Here is a 6,866-nt window from a genome sequence, read left to right on the forward strand (position 1 = left end):
CGAGAAAATGGAATCTCCCACATGCGAAATGTAAAACCGAGACCAGACAATGGAATGAACCATTTCACTGAATCAAAATTACAAAGCATTATAACGAGTCTCTCATACATGGCACATGTCTGACTCTACTGTAGGCCTACAACCATGTTTCATTCATGTGAATAATAGCGCGTATTTAAAAAGTATCAATCGGTTTTCATATTTTGAGGCTACCCCTCAGCGTATAGGCCAAATACCCACTATTGATATTAGGCCTACACATTAACTTGAATTTCAAACCTCGAAACCGTCTCATGCATGACCGTAATGAAAACACAGACCGTACCTAGTTATGTATAGCCTAAAACTACAGTACAGTATGACAATGTGACTGTTGTGTGAAATTTCATCACGTACAGTTCGTTACAAAGCCTTATGCATTACTCTTACACAAACCAAAATTCGATTCGTTTTTTCACCCATTCGAAAAGGTATATGATCTATAATGTAGCCTTCTTGGCTACTCCTTCAATAACACCCAAACTTGAATTATATTTTATACACGGGTGAGAATGATTCATATGCTGTTACGAATATATAGGCTTTGAAGCTACTTTGTACTAACGTCAAATGAACTGTTTTCAGAAATCTATCATTTCAATATTATAGGGTCACCAACAATGGAAGAAATGACTTGGTTTGCCAATATTATGATTATTATAATATAAACTTATTAGGCTAGTTGATTTTTACAGAAACTATGACAAAGTTATAACAATGTTTTCTTCCAAGGGATATAACCACTGTCATCAATCCATACTTAATCATTTATCTTCGTTTCATAATTGGAAGGTTAAAAGATCATTAGAGTCAACGTATCATATAGGCATTTCAAGTAATAGCCTTTAACATGATTTAGGGTACAATTCTTGGATTTTTCACAAGGATGTGTTATTAGCCAAAATATTTTCTCATAGGTCAAAATATAGCATATTTCTCCAGTCGTCATAATAAGCCCTAATGTTTTTTGATAGCCATTGGAAACAGTTAGCAATCTAGGCTACTATGGAGAACTTCAAGATGACAGTTAATAATTTAAATATTCACAAAAACATCAATAAATATATAAAAGACCTTTACATGTAATGCATGGTGTGAAATTAACTGAAGTTACTGCATTATTACCTATAAAAAACACCACACACAAGGTTAATAATTTACAGTAGAAATTGGTACTGAGATCTCTGTCAAACAAAAAAATATTGTATTTTGTGCATGGTCATTACGGGCTACAGTAGCATATAAACCCTTATCACTAATGTATCAGAAGACCAATTCCCCGTTAACAAGAGCTGGGCACAGCCCGCCCTAGACCTTGCCGCGTCTCCTCATACAAAGCGAATATTCAGGACATCTATTTATTCTGTTAATCTACCACGGCACAGATGAAAATGAATGACAGGTGCTGAGCTAGCCAATGAGAGCTCGCGCTCTTGGCCTATGATTATTTAGCGGTCTGGTTAAATTGGATTTGTGTAGGGGTAGATGTTTTGCTGTTCTGGGACTGCAATCAATATATGTACAATATTAACCAAAGAAACAAGGCAACCCAGCTATAGATGAGATCGTTGAAGACTTTGATTTTGTTGAAGAGATAAGCAAGTAGATCGAAGCATGTTCAGCAGTGATGACGGGCCTATAAATTACTTTTCTACAACAACAATCATATTTCATTTGAGTAACATGTAAACCTCAATACCTGACATTATAGGTGAACTTATGGCCAATGGGAGACTACATTTACATAATTTAGCAGACGAAGAGCAAATAAGGTTAAGTGCCTTGCTCAAGGACACACCGGAAGATTTTTCACCTAGTCGGCTCCGGGATTCGGTAGCCCATAGCTGAGAAATTGACAAATTTGTTTTCTTGAAATGTTTTGAGACGGTCATTTATGCATGGGGCCTGATTTAGGCATTCTAAACCAGTATAAAGCAACATTTGCACCTGTAAATGTCAGATATAGTATAAATTAGCATTATGACAATAGATTCATATTTCCTCTTAGTTTTTGTCTTACCTTCCTAACTTTGTACAGGTGACGGTCTGTAAGGCCTATATCTGGGCACAGTTAACAGTATATTTTTTAAGTAGTGTTTTTGAATACTTCCAGGCCCTCCTCTTTCCTTGGTGCAAAACCACCTCATAATTCAGCCTTAGGTGAATTCATTATGGACCATCATAGGACCAGGCACGCCCCCTTCCTGCGTCATGTCCTATTTTATAGGCTTCCATGATAGGTGCACTGTCCACATGGCATAGCCTATACTGTATGGCTGGACGCAGGTTTCTGGTAGCCTATACATTTATAGAGGAACATATTTTCGTCAGTGCCTTACCTTTGAACTATTATTTGACTAATGTCTATGTCATCTCCACATAGTAGGCCTAAATAATAGAGGTAGCCTAGGCTAAGTTGATAAAGGCGGCATACATTTTACAATGATTAATAGTATTCTACACCATATTGTTAAATCAATAATGTTATGATAACATCTGTAAATGTACAATGTAAATAGCTATAATATTGTGTACTATTCATATTGCTCATTGGTCAGGGCAAAGTAGCCCATTTCCGATGTCTTTTTATCATTTATTAACCGGCTCCTCCTAACAATAATTCAAATGTAGTTATAACATAATAATATGGCTTTGATGGGCTCGCTATAGAAACTATCAAATCAGCCGTTAGAATGAAAGCGTCTATAGGCCCTCAAACGAATCCGCCTCTGTTACTTGTAGGCTGCTGTTGCTGATAGCTGCTTTGACTTGAATGTACGAATAGTCCACTATCGTATAAATCCACCCCATACATCGTTGTCGTGTATACAATGCTAACACAGGTCTAGAGATAGATTGGGACTTTGCAAAGTTGTATATACCAATACTCGCATTGCTTCACAAGGATTTGTAGCCTAACATGAACTGATTAGGCTACCAAAAGGCATGGCCTACAACTGTCTTTATGCCATACGGTAGCCTATATTGAGAACAAAATAATAATTTACTTAACATTATTCACACCCTTTAACTTTCACCCCACATCGATAAAATAAGATAAGTGGTATAGCTATGGCCAATGGCAATATTACCATTTACCATAGGTGCAGAAAATCCAACATGACTTATGTCTCTTCTATTCTTCTGAAATCAATGCACGCTACAGATCACAGCTAAAGCCATGGTAGCCTACTAGTTTAAAACGGACACATTTACCGCAAAGAAATTGCATAGAAATAATTTACCTTGCTTGTATGAACGTCTCTCTCAGATTTCAGCACCTGTTGCCTGTTGAATATATGCATAAAATACAATGTCAACTATATATATATATGTATATATATATATACCTTCCTAACTTTCCTATATATATATATATAACACATAAACAGGTGTACTTATGCAAGAAAACATTGTTAATATCAGAACAAAATCTATTCAGATGGTGCACAGTCCAAAATGCACCGAAGATGACATATAGGTAGGCCTATTTCAGCAGCTGATTTTAAACGAAAAGAGCACAACTATTTTGTGATGGAAAATTGACAGCATTGTACATGCTTAGTCTACTAATAAATATTTTCGGGCTTTGGATATGAAAATGACAGTAACATGCATCCCTTTACCCAGTGGGTGAAGGGAGAGAGAGGGGAGAGGAGAGAGTACACACACGCGCAAACGTGCTACCACTCAATTGCAAAACCTTTGCCCATTTATAACGCAATTAAGCTTTTTGATCCACCAATAAAGATCAGAAAAAAAAACAAATCCAGGCAGCTCGACTAAGAGAAATAATATAGGCCTACCATCACATAACAAAAAATGTAAGCTGAATCCTATTTCAACTGGTCACAATGTCATAAAAAAAATATAAACCGAGAATATCTATAGATAGTATTTTCTCGGTTCTCTTGAGGCTTGGAAAAATAAAGTTTATCTAAAATAATACAATTATTTTGTGTGTTGCCAAGATTCTCTTGGCTCTATTGTTGTCCGCTGCAAAGGCTGATTAATTCATTTCACACTGTAGCTCCAGAGAAGATTTTCCCACAAACAAGTGACCGAGAAAAATGGAGCCCCAAAGAAAGTCAACATCAAGTTCAACAACGTGCTGGCGCTCATTAGCATGACAATGGTGTCTGGGAGCACAGAAGTCTTCTTAACAAGAGGGTCTGGCGTCAAGACACTCCACCTCCCAGACCCCAGAACATTTTCCCAGGCTCTCCTAACAATCGCACAACTGTTTGCTTTAAACGCCAGCGCTGGGGCCACTCGGTTCACCCCATCATTACTCCGCGGACTGCACAATGGACGATTCCGTTAAGACATGACATATTAACGCCGACATACTGCTAATGTTTTCTTACTTTTCAATGGAAATAAAAATATATAGGCTTTATCATTTCAAACCACTTCAATAAATTATTTTTTTAAACTAACAATAAATGCAAGTGGATTATAATGATGTTATTCCGCTATTAGGACAAATATTATTATTATAGACTACGTTTGTAATAAGTAGAACAATAAAACAATAAAAAATAAAAAGCAGTAGGCCTACCTAAGCAATTCCAAACTACCACCAAAATTGAAGTTTTTTAAGATCTTATAACCAACTCAAGTAGGCTTGACACCCGTTGCTATAATAATAATTGTCATGCATACTTACATACCGTAAATCCAATAAAATAGGCGTTACTGATGTCCACATTGAATTTCAGTTAGGCTATAGAATTTTTGATGATATAAAAACTCGAGTTCTGCAGCAGCAGTGTAGAGTTTGCTACAGCTATACGAGTTTGAACTGAGCCAGCGAGAAATAAACCCGGGGCTATCTTGCATAGATACACTTTGAAAGAGACCAAAGGTATGTACTGAGTCAATCCAATCCGGAGCAGTTTACTACAAACACTGGCATTAGTCTACTTTTGCTTGAGTGGCCTGAGACAAGAAAACTGGCCAAACGACTCTCTAATTTGTGCAAGTGTCCAGACTGCCAGTCAGTCCCGCACCACATGTCGTTGGCCTCGTCACGAGCCCGCCTGGCGTGGACGTGTCCAGAAACCCAAACAGTTCTGTTCCTCTATTCATTGTCCATTGTGAATTGATGTCTATTGTTCCAAATCTGTGTGAATTCTCCTTTACCCTTTTTAGTTACGCCCATAATCTTTTTCTGAATCACTCGCTAGACAAGAGACAGAGATAGACAGAGATATATGTAGGCTAGTGTGGAAGCAGAAGTAGAGAGATCTATAGAAGGGATCCAACACGAGTTAGATCCATGAGCAGAGAAATAGAATGCTTGAAAGCCTTTTCCCATCACTCGCCAAGACGCAATACACCCAAATGCCAGCCAGCTACACCTCCAAGTGAATCTGAACTTTTACCCATCAAATGTTTCCTTTTTTCCCACTCAACATTGGCTACAATTACAACTCCATCATCCAACTCCACATTATTTTAAGTCGACTCTCTTGCAATCCTCGCAGAAAGGCTTGGATGGCACAGTTCTAAAAATTGCTGGCCTACACTTCGGCACCATCGCATCAGCGGAGAGGGACCCGTCACTGCAACCTCGGGTCCCCGTGCTGCGCCTTGTTGCTTGAAGTAACACTTGCGTCAACTGCCTGCCTAGTCACTGAGTCAAAACGAGAGAGAGTGAATACGCGCCAAGCCTTTAGTCCCGTTCAGAAATAACAAGGAACATGCAAGCGCAATTATTAGAGGTGGATAAGACACCGTTTCAGCCGAGCAAATGAGCGAAGCACTGACTACAGCCTCCTCTTGTCGAGGACCACTATGAGAAAGGATGATTTCCTCTGGGTTCTGTATAGGTTCTGGGTCACGTTGCCTTACGTGGGTCTCGGTGGCTACGTCTCCATCCTCAGACCGCGCACAACCGTGTGCTGTTGAATAGTGTTTTCTCATGCGACCACAGAGTTAACGCTTGTAACAAATGAACAGGTACTTCATTCGAAAACACGACGGATAGCCTGATTGCAGGTGGATTCCGCGTTGAGTTGAAAGATACGTGCAATTCCAAGCGCCTCGTATTTCACTACGTGAGTGAATACGTGCTTACGTCAGGAACCGGGATCTTTACCCTCCTTAGACGATTCAATGGGATCGTGAGAGGTTTCAGTAGGTTATTAGCAAAAACGACGTTTTGTGCATTTTAGTGTATAGCTATGGTTGATATTTTGGCAAATAACGTGTCTTAGTTGGAAGAGCATAGCACTTGCAACGCCAAGGTTGTGAGTTCGATTCCCACGGGGGGCCAGTACGAAAACACGCGAAGATGTATGTAACTCACTACTGTAAGTCGCTCTGGATCAGAGCGTCTGCTAAACTGTAAATGTAATACATTTTGAGAGCGAGATATCTGTTTCACTTAATGTGCTACTACATGTATTTACAATACAAACTATGATAGGCTTATACACATGTTATTTTTTCAGTTGTGTGTGTGTGTGTGTGTGTGTGTGTGTGTGTGTGTGTGTGTGTGTGTGTGTGTGTGTGTGTGTGTGTGTGTGTGTGTGTGTGTGTGTGTGTGTGTGTGTGTGTGTGTGTGTGTGTGTGTGTGCAACAAGTTGATCAGCTTTCCTCCTCATATTTGATCATGGCATTGATCATGATTTCAATTGATGTACGAAGACTACATCCTATTGTGGTTCTGAAATTCCTCTTAGTTTACGTCTGTTGAATATCTGAATATAATAGGCATCACATTGATCAATTAGGCCATGGTAATAATGTTTAGCATGAATTTATTTAGATCATATAAAAATTCATATCAAAGCGTTTCGTTTGATTGACTGTCTTTTTAC

The 6,866-nt window shown here is 38.8% G+C and overlaps 1 long non-coding RNA gene across 1 annotated transcript in view; it reads right to left on the reverse strand.

The window, feature by feature from the left end:
- Positions 1-5,792, reverse strand: part of LOC123996350 — a 51,719-nt gene extending 45,927 nt beyond the window's left edge. Inside the window, exons 1-2 of the long non-coding RNA XR_006831963.1 lie at positions 4,713-5,792; positions 3,285-3,327 (exon numbers count right to left, since the gene is read on the reverse strand). This is a non-coding gene — a long non-coding RNA (uncharacterized LOC123996350). The remainder of the gene's footprint in view (positions 1-3,284; positions 3,328-4,712) is intronic.
- Between the last annotated feature and the right edge of the window lie 1,074 nt (positions 5,793-6,866).

The sequence above is a fragment of the Oncorhynchus gorbuscha genome, linkage group LG15 (genome assembly GCF_021184085.1).
Source record: "Oncorhynchus gorbuscha isolate QuinsamMale2020 ecotype Even-year linkage group LG15, OgorEven_v1.0, whole genome shotgun sequence".
NCBI lineage: Eukaryota > Metazoa > Chordata > Actinopteri > Salmoniformes > Salmonidae > Oncorhynchus > Oncorhynchus gorbuscha.